Genomic DNA, 17477 nt, shown 5'->3' with positions numbered 1-17477 from the left:
AGAAGAAGAAGAAGGAGCCAAAAGCGACTGGGGGCAAACAAGTGTCGTCTGACAAAAATCCACACACAGCACTGACTAGGCCTAAATCGCCATGTGTCATATGCAAGGGAGACCACTTCCACAGAGATTGTCCCTGTATCCCTCGGATACTAAGGGACTGGTCTCCCCGTTTGCACAATTCGGTGGCGTCAACCTCTGATAGCCATGTTGACAGCACACCGTCAACTAGTGAAAGTGAAGCCACAGGACAGAGAGGGAAAGCTAGATTTCCCTGCAAACTGTGTGAAGGCGACCATGCCATCCACCGTTGTCCCTTCTTAGACGAGGCTAAAAGAGTTTTGGAAGATCGCCCGGTTTTACGAGCGCAACTTCCTCCTAGATATCAAAAACTCCTACCAAGTCCTTCACTAGTTGAGAACCCAGCTGGCCCGCTCAGGTGGTCAGCCGAAGCACCCATCATTGAAGATGAACCGTCTGAATCCATACCTGACGAAAGTCAAAAGGTCGAGGTGGCAGTTGACCCGGTTTTTCCTTCAGAGGCTCTATCTTCGAATGATACCATCACAGAGGAGAATAAAGACGACACCGTCCAAATTCTCTTCATCAACACAGACTCCGACGAACAAGGGGGCAATTTGCCCATTCCTTTATCGCAGGAAGGAACTTCGTCAGAGTCATACCCGGCCGTCTATTCGGTCCCACCACCAAGCAACCTAGTTGTATCCTTCGACTGGAACCAACTAGGCAGACCCCGGTTGCCAGCAAGCATACCATTCAGAATTATCGTTCAAATATACAGAATGGTAATGGCTGGCACCATCATTGATGAGGGGGCATCTGTGAGTATCCTTTCCTCTATTGCTTGGAAAGCGCTTGGTTCGCCAACGCTTTTGCCTGAAATGAGAAATCTATCAGGGTTTGATAAAGGAACCAGTCGACCTTTAGGGATCCTCCCCAATGTGCCTATCACATTGAAAGGGAAGACCGTTCAAATGAACGTGATGGTCGTTCAAGGACCCTTGGATTATAACCTACTCCTTGGATGAGACTATATATATTTCATGGGAGCCATCGTCTCCTCATTCTTTAGAGTAATGTGTTTTCCGCACGAAGGAAGAGTGGTCAAGCTCGTGGACCAACTTTCATTTCCCGGATCACGCATCGCAAATAGTCATACCCCATCCCTAAATGGTCTCTTCACGCAAGAAATGTCTCAACCCACGGTCCGTCCTCCCGATGAGCGCGAGCGATTCGGAAGGATATGACTGGAACCCAGGGGGCATGCGTCCTGGTCTGCTTCGGCAGGAAAACTTTGGGTATAGGGTAGGTTTCCGCGGGAGAATATGACTAGTCCGTACCCCGTCCGACATGGAAGAGGGGTTGTTCTAGAACAAGATTCTTTTGTCAAAGTTATGTGAGTTGGCGGGCATCGTCGCTCACCTTTGTTTATCTCGGTAGACATCGCCGAAGAAGTGTTTTGTTTGAAAGATTAATGGAACAATCTTTGGGTAACCTGAAAGAGGTAGGCCTCTCTCGGTAAAACAAATGTTTTGGCGGAAAGGAAGTAGGGGTAACCTTGAAATCGTACTTTATACCTGGGGGCATGCAAACCTTTTGGAGTGCAAGCAAGGGGCGGCTATTTATTTTTTTAAATTTTTAGGTCCTCCCTTTAAACCTGTAGGTCTAACCCTTTAAACTCGTAGGATTAGTCATTTCCGAACTTGCATAACGAAAGGATCCGGAGCAAAGCTTTGTAAGATCTAAGCTCCATAAAAAATAGCATCTTCAATGAGACATTCTTATCATATGACTGGATTATTCGAGCAGTTTTAGCACACAGTTCATGCTCGTTAAAAAATAAACGCAAGATCCGAGCAGTTTTAGCGCATAGTTCATGCTCGTTAAAAAATAAACATAAGATCGAGCAAGTGTTTCAATTCGCGTTTAAGCTCGTTAAAAAATGAACTACTCGGTAAATAACCACTGTGAATGTAACATTATCAGCCATTAAAGCCTTGGTCGTGTTTGCACCATCACCTCCACTTTTCATTTGGCCGATCATTCACCTCCATATGATTGTTTACCCATTTTGAGGAACAGCTGCGAAGAGTGATTTCACTAGCCATCCTTGTGACACTGCCGTGCTTGGAAAATTCCAACCCGTACCTGGAATCAGCTGCTGACCCGTTTTATCACTCGTTCCTCAAAAGACGAGTCTTCTTTAAGCTCTTTTCATCTGACTCGTAAAATATGAAAAGATTGCCGAGTTTTGGCCTTCCAGCTCGTTAAAGTGACCGGAAGTGCTATCCCTCTAGATTTTAATCTTTTTGGACCTGAGGGATTATTGCACAAAAAGATTGAGCGCTTGTTTTGTTCGGCTCGTTAAAACTATCGAAAACTCATCCCTTCTGTATTGTTTTATACTTTTTCAGACTTAAGGGATTAGATTACGAAAAAGGACTTTCGGAGTTGACTTTACGTACCTTTTTAGACTCTCTAAAAATGAAAAGGACCGAGTTATCTTTGTCGTTAGACTCGTTAAAATCATTAAATAGCGACAAACTTGTCTTTAGACGAGAACGAGTTTCACTATCGCTAGGCTCGTTAAAACATAGCGATGGGCTTGCCCGAAGGGCAAGTTATAGAACAAGCATATGTTATCCTCCTCAAGCTTGACAAAAATAAAGAGGTACTGGTCAGCAATGACTGGGGAAAATTGGGAGAAACTCAAGAAAACTTTGATGGTAGCAAGTCGCTCTTGAACATGACACTTTTCCTCCGTACCACAATCGGGTTGGGTTGTTTCATTCACCAGTCACATCACCATGGTCTCGCCATACCATCCATATTTGGGGTAATGCTACCGATCCATCGCATAAGTGTCGCCATATGTTCAAGAGAAGTCGTTCAGAGAAGTCAACCGTGTCCCATCCACTGCCGTACATTATCCTTCATCCTTTCATGACCGCCACCCTGAATCATATGTCGTCAGATCGTTTTCACCTCCATCAAAATCATTAGCTCTGTTCCGTGTCATTGATGTGGGATTCATTAAGGCCCTCCTTTGATGGATCGCTTCTTGTCGACATCAGCTCATTATCCAAGAAGTTGATCTAGGAACACCCCCTTTAGTACTTTGAAGCTTGCATGCCTCAATGGCAAGTTTCTCACTTCCGGCGACAGGTATACATCAATGACCTTCGACCGAAAGATTTTGCGTGGTGTTCGACGCCAAGTCCTTTATTCACACCACGTGAATTGTACTGCAGTACCTTGAGGGTCATTATCATTATCGGTGATTCCTCTCGCGCTTGTTAACGGTTTACCTCATTGACCGGTAATCAAGCGATGTCTTTCCATGTTCGACTTCAGAACATTTCTCACATGGATCGACTTGTACTTAGAGTGAAGATCGAACGAGTTTGAAGACCCCGGATCTAGTTTCATCCATCCGGGCTGCGATATATATTCAGGAAAGATAAAGACATTGACATGTACATCATTGCAGCAGATAATCATCCTACCCAAAGGATGATAATTTCATCAAAATTATCAGTCTACCATAAGACGATTGTCTGTTCTATGTACAGAAAAATGAATTTATAAAGCTGAGCATGGGAATGCCCGCCTCAGCTAGATCATGAAAGCAGTATGAAAAATAATGTATTGTATTGTATCTTATTACAGGTCTCCTCCCAGCATTGGATGAACTTCGGATCCTCCTAATAAAGCATTTCACCCGATAAACGGCCTCATACTTTAGGGGGCAACTGTTATAGACATTTTTGTGCCTTACAGCTATAAGCATGAAATGTCCATAATCTAAGGGATCCAAAGCCCCTAAACATGTTGTTCCTACCCCTAGAGGAACAAGGCTAACAAACCACAGCAATTCACAGAAGTTCTCCACCATAAACTGCTCAAAAACAAGTCAATTCAGGATCAATTCAGAGGCTCCACTAGCTGTCTGTGCTGAAATGCAAAGTCTGAACTGGCTACCTGCATTGCAACGCAGGTAGAAGCACTACCAGGGTGCGCTGAGCGGGAATTGACAAATGGCAAGTTCATTCAACGAGGTGTCAAGACCCTGGAAGCTTCCAGAATCTTCCTCAATGACACTTGCCTCAGTGAATTCGACTAATGATGAGTAAGAGGTTCTCAACCTCCAAGTGGAAGCAAGAACCTCCAAGTGGAAACAAGAACTGACAGAGGGAGAGGACACTAGTCAGATCTCAAGCTGACTCATCCTCTCTCCAAACATCTATATATGGATCTCTCCTCCATGAGATCCAGGAGGCTGGAATTTTGTTATTGCAAAGAATTGCTGTTGGTTTGAGATTGGAATCATTGGGTGCTTAATGCTTTGAAGGGAGGTGAAGATAGGAATTCCATTTGCTGGGAAGGAGATGCTGGATTGGAGCCTTCTTGGTTGTATCTCTTCCTGAACCTTGTTATTCATCAATAAAGCTATCTTGGTTTCTCCTATATACTGATGTATCTTTGATGTATGATTGCATTAGTATGTTTAGTTTATTTCTAATCCTGAACTAGTTATGAATATGAATCTATGTCTTTGTGTAGTGTTCTCTTCTTGTGATCTTGCAGAGACCTGTTGAAGCTGGGCGAGCGAGAAGGCAAGTAGCTGGGAACTCTCAAAGAGAAGAGGAATCGGATCGAGGGACAAACGGAAGACACCGGTTAGTCCATCCATCTCTCTTCATTCTTAATTCATAAAGGAAGAATACTAGAATAGCTGTGTCTGTTTGTTGTTAAGGCACTGTCACACCTTAGGTGGATAGGATCGTCCTGCATAGGCATTTTTCCCCACAACACTGATCCCCTTCTTGAAATTGGCGTTCTGAACGATGTTGATTTGCCTGTTGCTTCATGCGGTTTTGAGCTTGATGGAGATTCTCTTTGAGGTGGGCCAGCATGGTTGTGCGGTTTTGTAGGAGTTGATCCACTGCTTGTACCTTCGAGCATCCCTTGATATAAGAAGTAGGTGAAGAAGGGAGTTGACCATAAACTGCTTCATATGGAGTCATTTTGGTGGTGGCGTGATAGTTGGTGTTATACCACCATTCGGCTAGAGGTAACCACTGTACCCATAGATGTTGCTTTTTTGAAGTGAAACACCTAAGGTAGGTCTCCAGACATTTGTTGATTGCTTCAGTTTGACCATCAATTTGTGGATGATAGGAAGTACTGAGTTGTAGTTGGGTACCTTGTAGCCTGAAGAGTTCCTTCCAAATGTTACTGGTGAAGATCGGGTCACGATCAGACACAATGGAAGTGGGCATGCCATACAATTTGAAGATCTGGTCCATGAAAGATTGAGCGACCAAAGTCGGTGTAAAAGGGTGGGGTAGGGCACAAAAATGAGCATACTTAGAAAGTCTGTCCACAACCACCATGATGACTGACTTGTTTCCTGACTTCAGAAGACCCGTAATGAAATCCATAGAAACCTCTGTCTAGATTGAGGCCGGGATGGGCAATGGCTGTAATGTGCCTGGGGATTTCACTGTTTCTCCTTTGTGGCGCTGACATACGTCGCACTCAGCTACAAAATTAAGAATGTCCTCTTTCATACCTGTCCAAAAGAATGAACGTTGAGTGCGAGCATAAGTCTTCTGAAACCCTGAATGGTCTACAGTGGGAGATGAGTGCAACTCTGCCAAAATGCGGCTTTTGAGGGTGGATGTTGGTGATATCATGACTCTGTCCTTGTAGTGAAGAATCTCATCTTGCCAAGAGTAGCCTGCTGTGGAATTTGGATCCGCCTGCAGTTGATTAATGAGTTGGGAGAGCCAGGGATGTGAAAACCATTCCTTGCGAGCCTCTTCAATCCATTCTGGAATGGGAAGGGAGATTGCGAGCAGGGTGCTTTCCTCCTCAAATTGGCGTGATAACGCATCTGCTACGATATTTTCATGCCCTTTCTTGTAAATTATCTCATAATCATATCCCAACATTTTGGCGAGCCATTTATTTTGTTGTGGCGAGGATAGGCGTTGCTCCAAAAAATATTTAAGGCTTTGATGGTCTGTGCGGATTTGGAAACGCCGCCCCAATAAGTATGGTCGCCAGGTATCTACTGCATGTAAGATGGCCATCATCTCCTTCTCATAGGTAGATTGTCCCAGATTTGTCCCACTTAGTTGTTGGCTAGTGAAGGCCAAGGGTCAACCTTCCTGCATTAAGACCGCCCCAATACCCGTACCTGAAGCATCACATTCAATCACAAAAGATTTGGTGAAGTTGGGTAGTGCTAATACGGGAGTGGAACACATGGCATGTTTGAGAGCTATAAATGCCTGTTGTACTTCATCATTCCAGAGAAATGAATTTTTCTTGAGGAGGTGAATGGGGGGTCTAGCAATGCAACCATAATTGCGGACAAATTTGCGATAGTAGCTCGTGAGACCCAAAAATCCTCTCAAGCTCTTCAAAGTCTTTGGTTGAGGCCAATCCTGCATTGCTTGGATCTTTTTGGTGTCCACCCTGACACGTTCACGCCCCACAATGTGGCCCAAATACTCAATTTCTTCCATGCCAAAAGAGCACTTGGACATCTTGACAAATAATTTATGCTTCCGGAGCAGTTGCAAGAGCAGATCTACATGCTGAAGATGTGTGGCCCAGGTGCGACTGTAGATGAGGATGTCATCAAAGAAAACAAGGACAAATTTTTTGAGATATGGTTTGAGCAGGTGGTTCATAAGGCTCTGAAAAGTGGATGGGGCATTACAAAGACCAAATGGCATGACCAGGAACTCATAATGGCCTTCATGAGTTCGGAAAGCAGTCTTTGGAATGTCTACTTCTTTCATGCGAATTTGGTGATAGCCTGAGCGAAGGTCGAGCTTATTAAATAATTGAGCCCCATTTAGTTCATCCAACAAATCATCGACAACCGGGATGGGAAATTTATCTTTGACCGTCAACTTGTTGAGGGCCCTGAATTCTGGACACATACGCCATTCCCCATCTTTTTTGAGCACCATGACCACAGGCGATGAATAAGGACTAATGCTAGGACGAATGACGCCTGCTTCCAAGAGTTCCTTGATGATTTTTTTAATTTCATTCTTTTGGGTGAACGGATATCTATATGGGCGCACATTTGGTGGTTGGGCCCCTGGGACCAAAGTAATGCTATGATCATGTTCCCCTCTCGAGGGTGGAAGCTCACGAGGCTTGTCAAAGACTGGTAGATGGTTGTTTAAGATCTGTTGCATCTCTGGATGAATATGAAGAGAAGTGGGTTCGAAGGCTTGGATGGCATTAAATTGGGCGATAACTCCATGGTGGCCCTTTTTTAACAATTTTTCCATCCTATGTGAGCTGATGATAGAGGGATCACCCCCTTGGAGTCCGCGGAGGGTATGTGTGTGGTTGTTTCGCTTAAAGCTCATATATAACTCCTGGAAATCCATTGTGATTGGGTCAAGTGTGCGGAGCCATTCAGCACCCAGGACAATGTCACACCCTCCCATGTGTATGGCAAACATGTGGGTCTTTAACTGATAATCCCCCATTTGAAGTTTGACATTTTCACAGTGGCCTTCACATTTCATTGTCCCCCCATTAGCAATTTGGACCCGGAAGTTAGAGATTGCTCTGACAAAACAATGCACTGCTTTCGCGACTCTTTGATGGATAAAGTTATGCGTACGGCCACTATCAATCAAGACTATTACCGGGCGATGCTTAATAAAACCTCTTATTTTGAGAGTTTGGGGAGAAGAAATCCCTGCCAAAGCATGTAGCGAGATAATTGGTTCTTCTGGTACATTGTTCGGCTGGTTGTCCTCATCTTCCTCCTCTGGTTCCTCAAGTGGTGGGGCTTCCTCCGATGAACTGTGATCAGTGGCATCAATTTAAAAGAATTTGGGCTCCTTGCATTTATGCCCGGGGGAGTATTTCTCATCACAGTAGTAACACAATCCTTGCTTTCTTCTTTCCGCCATTTCCACTAGTGACACCTTTTGAACCTTGAGTGTTTGGGTAGTGCTTTGAGCCTGGGGTAGGGCGACCCTTAGCTATGAAGTTTGGGCGATTGGACTAAGCTGCTAACGCACATTCTACTTCACGAGCTATCCTGCAAGCATCCAGCCATGGGGTAGGGTGTTGCAGTCGGACGTGGGCTTGTATGGCTTCTTTGAGATCATTGACAAAACATTCCAAGTAGAACTGATCATGTAGACCTCCTGTGCGGAAAGCTAAGGCTTCAAAGGCTGTAATATATTCGTTCACTGTTCCTGTCTGTTGGAGCTTAGTGAGACGACCCAAAAAGTTAGATTCATGGTCAAAGCGATCTGTAAGAGCTTTTGCGAATGTTTGCCAAGTCACGGGCCTTCCATAGCAACATTGATGCCATTGCCACCATTGCCATCTTTCATTGTCCAAGTACATGCTACCCACACTAAGCTGAGTCACATCATCTCTGATGTGATTCAGTGTGAAATATTGCTCCATTTGTGCTAGCCATGTGGCCGGATGAGAGCCATCAAATTTATACATGTCCAGCTTGGGTGGTCGCGTCTGGGATTGTTGGTGGTTGCCAAAGAGGTGAAGAGAATGGCTAGACTCGCCCTCAATGTTTTCATTGAAAACATATGCCTCTGTGCGTTCCTCCGACTTGCCCTTTGCGAGTGTGTCCACTAAGGTCTTGAGCGACGACAGTACTGAGTCCAACCTTGTTTCAAGGCTGTCGATCTTCTCATTGGCCATAGCTTGAGCTCTACTTTGTACCATGCATCGATCCAGTGCACTTCAAGTTTGGGACCGCCCAAAATTTTTTGACGCAAACAATTGAATGGTACCACCTTGCTCAGCTAGTCGACTTGATTCTTATGGGCTAAGTCTCCTATAAGCATCCCAGGAGGGTCTTAGAATTTTTTTTTCTACTCTGAAAGGAGTTTTTACTCCTCGCTTAGGAATACCGCAGTCGCTGAATCCCAGAAAAGTCAATTCTGCCGAATGTCCTGCGAAAATCACGCCTAGGTGTAGGAGCCCACACAAATAGTCAGATCTGTCGGCGAACCCTCAACTGCAGAGTATGAGTAGGAATGTGCCAGTGATCGAACCCTTGCTGCTAGATCTGAATGGCGGAATTGATTGTTGCTACTGCGACAGAACCCCACCTGCTAGATCTGATCTGGCAAAGATGATGCGCGATCCAGAGAGAGACAAGGGGACTATGGTCTCAAGGAGTGTCAGGTGCTACAGATCGCAATATACATATCGGTCTGACAGTAGTACTCGGCCCAATCTTTTAGGGCACTAACCAAGGAGGATCAACCATACCCTTAGTCGTACAACCCGACTACCCTATCGTACGCGCGAGTAATCTCCTCGAGTGCTGTTCTCAGTGTACTGTGGCAGCAAGATGGCCGACGATTTATCTATGGCGAGGTTTCAAGAGAGCCTAGGGGGGCTTTCGATATACCCAAAGGGTACTTGGAAGACAGTTCGTGGGTGGTTCTGTCCAAGGCGCTACTACTCGAAGGGGTACCCACAGGGGTTACAAGGGAGTCCAACAAGCGTGACCACCTCTTGTATTTCTTGTCTGCATGCCTCTCCAAATCCGTAGGTTTATGCGCTCAACGACATATCCCGTGGTTTAAAGATGCCGGAACACGTCTCTAGCCAAAAAGAATTTTGCTAAAAAAATGGAGATCCCACCGGCCCTGAAAAGTGCTCTGATACCACTTGTTATGCTCTTGACCTGCAAGGAAATACCAAAATACCAAATATGCGAAGAAATATACCCAAAACACAGAACAATAAGAAATAACAGCAAGTATTTTATTATTCAGAAAGCAATGTTCACTTGCCTCTTCGAGGGGGCAACCTGCAATAGAGCTGGGCTCGATTACAAAATAAGACACGATGCTCCTCGAGGGGAGTCTCTATCCTTTATATAAGATTCATACATGCAATACCATGGGTCAATACCATGGTTCTTATTAATACCATCTATCTAATACCATGGCCCATTTGCAACTAATTGTGGTCCCTTCTTTAAATGCGGGTCAACCACTTACAATTATTAATATGGGCTTTATTGACTTTTTACTTAACTATAACTATGACTTGACCCTATTACATAAATAAGGCGGTTAGGGTTGGACCCTAACATACTAACATATATTTCAAACGTGTTAACAGGTTACAGTAGCACTGCAACTATATTGTTATAGTCACTCATGTCTTGAATATTTCTACCTCATATGGACATAGAGTAGCTCTCAGTTGCAATGGTACTCTGCTTTCAGATTTATATGTTTTGACTCTTCTTCTAGGATATAGCCAATATGTGGACCTTGGGTTTCCTATTATTATGCACAAAGGATGGCATGGCTAGCTAGCGTATGTCTGACGTTTTCTGACGTTTTCTGACATTATGTGAAATGCTATTATAATGACCATGGGCTAACATATATTTCAGACACGTTAACCGAAGCACTGCAATTAGAAAGAAAGGAATTTAGATCTTTCTATGTTGAACATTGTATTTTAAGTGAAACTGATGGATTATTCTCTATTGGAAAGTTTGTATACAAGTGCGACCAGTGAAATTTAAACAACACAAAATGCGGGAGGTTTCTGCTTACTAAGCAGCCTTCATTCTGTTCACTTAAGGAAAACAAATGCATGAGACAGTTTTAACATGTACAAGGCAGACTAAGAAAAGCCACGGTTGCCTTTGAATTTCATAGTTTTGTGAAGTCATGCCACTGCCACTATCCACCATGATGGTAGGATTGGTGTCTACAAAACCATCCCAATTTGGGGGTTCTATAGGAACCTGCCATATCTATATATAAGTAAAAACTGTATCAAAGAAATATCTTCACCGTGGCAGCAACAAAGTAGGAAGTAAAAATACTCAACTGCATGCAGGCGGTCAAATCAAAGTGAATAAAAAAAGGCCATATATGTAAAGTAATCCCAGAGACAGTTTACTTTTGAGTTTTCAGAAAACTAAAAAAAAAACTACTAAAATTTCTTAACTTTTTACAGGGATTGAGATGTGATCACTTTACATATGTTGACAGGTCTGCACACAAAGGTCTTGGACGCGACCATACGGTGTAGGTCTACTTGTTGCTGGATTAGATGAAGCAGGACCCCATCTTTATCTGAATTGCCCTTCTGGAAATTATTTTGAGTATCAAGCATATGCCATTGGTGCTCGCTCCCAAGCAGCCAAAACTTACTTGGAAAGGAAGTTTGAGACATTCCCAGAGTGCTCGCGTGATGAACTTATTCGTCATGGTATTATTTCTGTCAGGGAGGCATTGGCAGAGGGAAAACTGAATGGTTCTAATTGCAGTGTTTCTGTTGTTGGAATTGGCGAGGGATTCAACATTCTTGACCCAAAAATGGTACAGCAGATTATTGATTCACTAGATGATAATAAAGATGAACCTCCAGCAGATGTGGCTCCAGTTGAAGGTGAACAAGGTGCTGTGCAAGATGATACAGATCAAGGTGTAGCTCCCATGGAGACCTAATTTTGCAAAGTTGTTTGTTTAGATTATATGACCTATCCCATTTGAAAAGATGAAGCAAGCGCTGCCAATAAAAGTCAAGAAAGTTTTTGAAGGATCAGGTTTATGGATAAAGTAATATTTGACAAGATTTTGTCATTATTTTGTCCTGTTGGTAAACTCCAGTCTCTACAAGTACACTGATACATATTATCATGAAGTGTCTGGTTGGTTCTCATTTTCTTATCTTACCAATCCCACTTAGGTGTGTTGCTGAGATTGAGTTTAAACTTTAAAGTGGTCAGAGGTTTTTTTTTCTGGATCACAAACTTATGAGATCCTTCTATTTATCTTCGTTATTGGAGGATAAACTCACTTTTAGTATAATTGTCCACTGTTGGTATCAACAGTGTAAGAATTATTCAAGAAACCATTTTAAATTTAACCTGAAATTTATGATGGTATCATGCATAGATTTCATGCTTTCCGCTTTACCATTGTGTTGGTGTGCTTTATTGACGTGAACTCATAGCAGAATAGCGCCAAGTAAATCCATAAATTGGGTTCGTGCAGTTTTGTAAATGCCACTCTTAGTATATAAGCACTTGATGCATTGGGGTTAAATCTGTTGCCTCTCCACTTTATGTCGGCATTAGCTGCAGAGCAACAAATTCTTGTGAATTGGCCATCCATGGTTAAATATTTAATGATTAATCTTAATGGAATGATAAAAATTGGTGCCTTATACATCAATTTATCTCATAGAGGTCATTTAGGTATCAATGCGTAGAAATATGTGATATGGTTTAGAACACCCACACACACAGATATATATATTTATATATTTTAAATTGCCTGGACTCACAGGGTATTTGAACATTGAATCTCATGGTTTACATAATACTTCATAACATTGAATCTCATCATTTAGAACATATACATCTTAATACAACATGCAAATTTTAGTTCTGTAAGCCTTGTAAAAGTCCCCATAGGAAAGCATGCTGGAACTCTTTTATCTGATGGCTAGAAGGGAATTCCAATCTCTAGACAGCAATACTCTTTAGAAAAAATATAAAAATTGAGCTGGGCTAAAAAGTGAGTTTGCTAGTTGGCTTATTATTGGTGTCTGTTAACTTTTGTTTTTACTGCAATTGAAATTTGTTAAGACCTGTATTTGCTTTATGTCTTCAATGTACTTTTTTTGTCGAATGTGATTAAATTGGCCAAGTTGTTTTTAGAATGTTCTTGCATATATATTTACCTTAAGAATACCTTTATTGCTGGAATGAATGTTCCATTTAGCTGTTTCAAAATACATTTAGATTTGGAAGATATCTATCAAGATTACTATACCGTAAAGGGAGGTAGGTTCAGTGAAGAAGTGACTATCATGCAAGCAAAATGCATCCCTCTGGCATTTTTTTTTACCATAAAGAGTAGTAGATAATATTAATCCGTGGGCCAAAAACCGGGAAATTTACATCAAAGTGCAGAGCCTGCTAAGGGCCTCTGAAATTACATGCTTTTCATCCCATCCCAAAGTATTTTTTCCCAAAAAACAATTTTTTCTCCCTTGCTATTAGCCTATGGCTATACATTCTGCAGTATTGGTTTAGCAAATATTTACAGGTAAAGTTTGACATCAAAAAACATGCATGAGAAAGACAGAAAGGACATGTTATTCCTCCATCGGTGCTGAGCTATTGAGATCTATTCCAGTGGCTTCGCCTAACCTCGGGTTGTTCTCGAACATTTTGTGCTTCAGGTGCTCAATTTGTTGTCTCAGAGTATCCACTTCATATTCCAATTGGCTAATGCGCTCATTCTTCTCTATCTGCTGCTCCTGCGTATCCAACGTCTCCTTCTGTTGCTGGTGGAAGCACCTCTGAACAATTGCCAGACCTTCCTTCATTTCTAGATGCTCCTTCTCGTAGCTATCACAATCATGCTTATCCCTGCCACCCTCCTGCGCCATTTGCCCAAGCGAACCGCCTGCCCAAGGCTGACGACGACCCCATGAACCAGACACCGAGCGGTGTTCATCAGAAATTCTCACCACATTCATTTTGACAGCAGGGGAGCGACCAAAACAACTAACCACAGAGATGCTGCGAACCCTCGACCCAAAAATGCTTTAATTATGCTCTTATTGAAAAGAATATCTAATGCCGAGTTGCCACCAAGCTTAGCGACTGTGTTGCCACCCTTGCCGACGCCCAACACCTTCCCTTGACTTCCCTAAGTACAATTTACCTCCATCGTGCCTATAACGACACTGCATTGACTTCCCAAGATCTCCTGCCACGACCACTGGGCATTAGCGAAATACCCTAGAGCAGAGGCAGACCAAATCTTGAAACAAATGATCATTATGTTACTCAATTTAAAGGAGATGTTGGTCCGAACTCTGATGCAGAAGTGATGAGGGGTACTCATGACGCTGAAATCCTAATGCTCCACCATAATTTCTTCTCTTCGATGCGTCTATCAACTTGTCCCACACCTTCTTCCCCTGCACGAACTGACCATCCCAGACCAGAGGGATTAAATGCTCCTCACCCTCTCCAAAATTTCACATGGTTCCTTCGTTGTTTCGCCAATTGCTGCAATTGGTATGAGGAGATGATGTTTGAGTTCTCATGCTGAGAAACCTCCCGAATCCAAGTGTAGGATGAGCATGATGAAAGAAGCCACGTTGCAACAGAATCCCAATCTTAAAGATGCCACGAGGCGGGAGGACGGGCCAAGAGAATTGAAGGGTGATGGGACAGGGGCAGGGGGATAAGGGATAGGGAGGGCAGCAAGGTGGCATCTAGGGTGGCTGGGGAGTGGGGTGATGGGGGAAAGGAAGGGGAGGGACAGGGGAGAGAGGGTAAGGGGGAGGATGAGGGGGAGGGGATGAGCGGAATTTCGGAAGGGAATGAGGGGGGAGTAGGGGGGATAAAAATGCAAGCAAAATAAAACCAAAATCTCTCTTTTTCCAAATTTCTTGATCCTACCAAGAGCACACTCCACAATCAATATATTGAGATTCATGACAACGATTAGGGAATGAATACCGTTTCCTCTATGCCATTCACATTACTGCTTTCCTCATCCATTCAACAGGCCAAATTGGCTTGCCTGTCCGCTTCCTTATTATTACCTCTTAGGATATGGAAAAATGTAACTCGATCAAAGAGAGGGATCATGCCTTGGGATCGCTTAATGATCTGGTTTAGTATCATGTTTTGTGCTGATGAGTTGTATTTCATATGCTTTATTATCAGCATGGAGTCACCTAGAATTTGCATGTCCTTGATGCCCTTTTTTTGAGCTAGAGAAAGCCCAAGGAACAACCCATAAGCCTCAACTTGATTATTTGTCTTCATTCCCAGGCCCCAAGCATATCTATCTTCTATGATTCCTTCAGGATTAATGAGAATCCCTCCCCCTCTTGCCACCCCACCCCCTTGGCATTCTTATACCAGCTTCCAGCTAAATATCCTTGGGGTGTGATATCCAGTGTGCAAAATGTACCTCTTGGGCAGCTTCGGGTAGCTTTGAAAATTGCAAATGGTTGCAAGTACTATGGATTAGAAGATGCAGTAATGCCATTTGATATGCACAACATTGTCCATGATAAACTTGGCTTGTGTGCATGCCAATGCTACTTGGAAGCCCTCGAAAACAAACCCTACAAATTCTAATTCTACTTAGTACAACTACTAACCCTGCACTGAAAAGGGGAGGACCCAAAATATGATCACAAGAACAATGTTGATTGATGAAATGGTAAAGATTACTACTTTAAATGATGACGCTGTTGATATTGTGCAGTGATCATTTTACAAACTCTCTTTTGAAAAAGATGAGGTCATTTATCTTTAAACAAGAATAGTTGATATTGACTAGTGTTCATCTTATAGAAAATGTCTTGAAAAATGGTGAAAAAGATGGAGACTATTTTCCCTTCAACAACCAGAGTGGATATGTGGTGTATCTTGTTGTTGTCACAAATACGATAGAGCATGAGGCCATGTACTTACCAAAGAAATAAATATATAATAAATGTAAAAGATATAACATATAATGATATGTAGTAAAAAACATTAACCCATTTATAAGGCAAAAAACACCTGATTAATTTGAAAGACAAAATCCTAGATAATAATTATTAATAAAAATATAAACTAGGTATATTACATGTCTTATTGTTTATGAAAGTCTCTTCCTCGAAGCACAACATGAATCAATAATCTATCTTCAATTTTCTGAAAAAGTATTGATGCATTGTGGAAGGGTTAATTCCATCGAGATATAGTTTTCATCATAAATACTTTATAACACTTTTCCAAATACAATATTATGGTTTCAAGTATGTATTGAAAAAAAATATAATGGATTTTTTTTGTTGTTGTAAGTTTGGTAGATCCTTCCATTTTCATTAAAATATAACCAAGTTACATCCACATATGAATAGTTAGGTGGCCTCAACTTGCCCAAAGGGAAACCAAGTCTATTGGCCACCTAACAACATGATAAGCCATCTAGTAGCAAAAAATAATAAGTCTTTCTACCCAAGCTATATAGGTTTGTATATCTTTACCTTGTCCAAATACTATTTGCCTATGAACATATAAAACATCATTCTGAAAATTAAAAGCTAACCACATATATACTAATCAAAATTGAAACCATCTAGCAACCTACTCTTCTCCCTCAACAGAAGCAAACTCTACTGGGGTTGGGTCCTTAACATTGGAACCCGACAGCACTGTCTGCAAAAGAAGGCAGGGAAGGTGATCCTCAATTCGGTGTAGGCGTCCATCTTGTTTTTGCAGCTGGAACTGAAGTTTCTGGAAGTCCTGCTTATAATTGGGGAAATTTTGTACCGCTGTTTCCATACTCACTGAGATCTGCTCCAAGGCCTTGCCCATAATACTTTTCATGGTCCAGTACAGGTATAAAGTCTGTTTGAACTGGGTAACTCGCCTTCAGCTATGAAGTCTGTTTGAACTGGGTAACTCGCCTTCAGCTATGCCCGGGATCTGACACCATCGCCTGCCAATCCTCCATCTCAGTATCCATCGAGCTCGCTTGGTGGTTCAGATCAGCTTCCCACTCCTCAATTAACCGCCTAATATCCTCGCTGGTCCCTTCACGATAAGCAGTGGCCACATCGTTTATGATGTTGGCTACCAGTTTGCGGCCCCTTGTTTTGTTGCCAGAGGAGTTGGGCTGCTCCTCTCGAGTTCTCCTGCCACGACCTCTAAACTTTGCAGCCCACGCCATTTCTACAAGCTCACAGTGCCCAGTGAAAAGGTGGGTATGGCGAATTGCCTGTACAGGTGGTGGTCCGAGCCCAAAAGGCTTTCGCTTCCAGGTGACCCTATCGCCCCACACACCTGCCATGGGAGAACAAAACAATAATTGCCATGATAAAATTCGATGAACCTCCGCTAGTCTTATCTCATGCACCCCATCCTTGCCGTCCAACCCACACAAGAACTCAACTTCCACACACCATAACCAATTTTCATAGTAACCAGAAGAAGAATTTAAAAGACCAACAAGACTAACAACATAAGTGTAGTCCCCAAACCCAAACCATTGTAGACCTTTGACTGTGACCCCGCAGAGACTTCCACAGAGGCTAGGGGCATGAGACTTAACAAGACAAACAACAAAAACATTATGGTTCTGGGACCAACAGATGTGCAGGGAGAAAAGCTTCCACCCAACCCTAGGGATTACAGTAAAACTAAGCCTAGAGACAGAGCTGAAGACGACCCAACCCCAAACCCCAGGATTATCAAACCAAACCAGACAGAGACGGTCCCAATGGCTGACAACAGAGACCCACATCCCATATAACCCCATCCGAGCAAAAAGAATTTCAAAATGAACAGACACAGACACCATACCAGTTAACATGACATACTGCTTCAAGGATACAGGCACCGACGGCTTCCAAAAACCCCATTTGCTACC

At 42.8% G+C, this 17477-nt stretch overlaps 1 pseudogene; it reads left to right on the top strand.

The window, feature by feature from the left end:
- The first annotated feature begins 11063 nt into the window (after positions 1–11063).
- On the top strand, positions 11064–11828 carry LOC149255604 (proteasome subunit alpha type-1-B pseudogene; annotated as a pseudogene).
- The last annotated feature ends 5649 nt before the right edge of the window (positions 11829–17477 follow it).

This window comes from Pinus tabuliformis, chromosome 7 (assembly GCF_031772625.1).
Source record: "Pinus tabuliformis cultivar Carrire ecotype Pingquan chromosome 7, CPIR1, whole genome shotgun sequence".
NCBI lineage: Eukaryota > Viridiplantae > Streptophyta > Pinopsida > Pinales > Pinaceae > Pinus > Pinus tabuliformis.
This window is presented reverse-complemented; position numbering and strand designations above follow the sequence as displayed.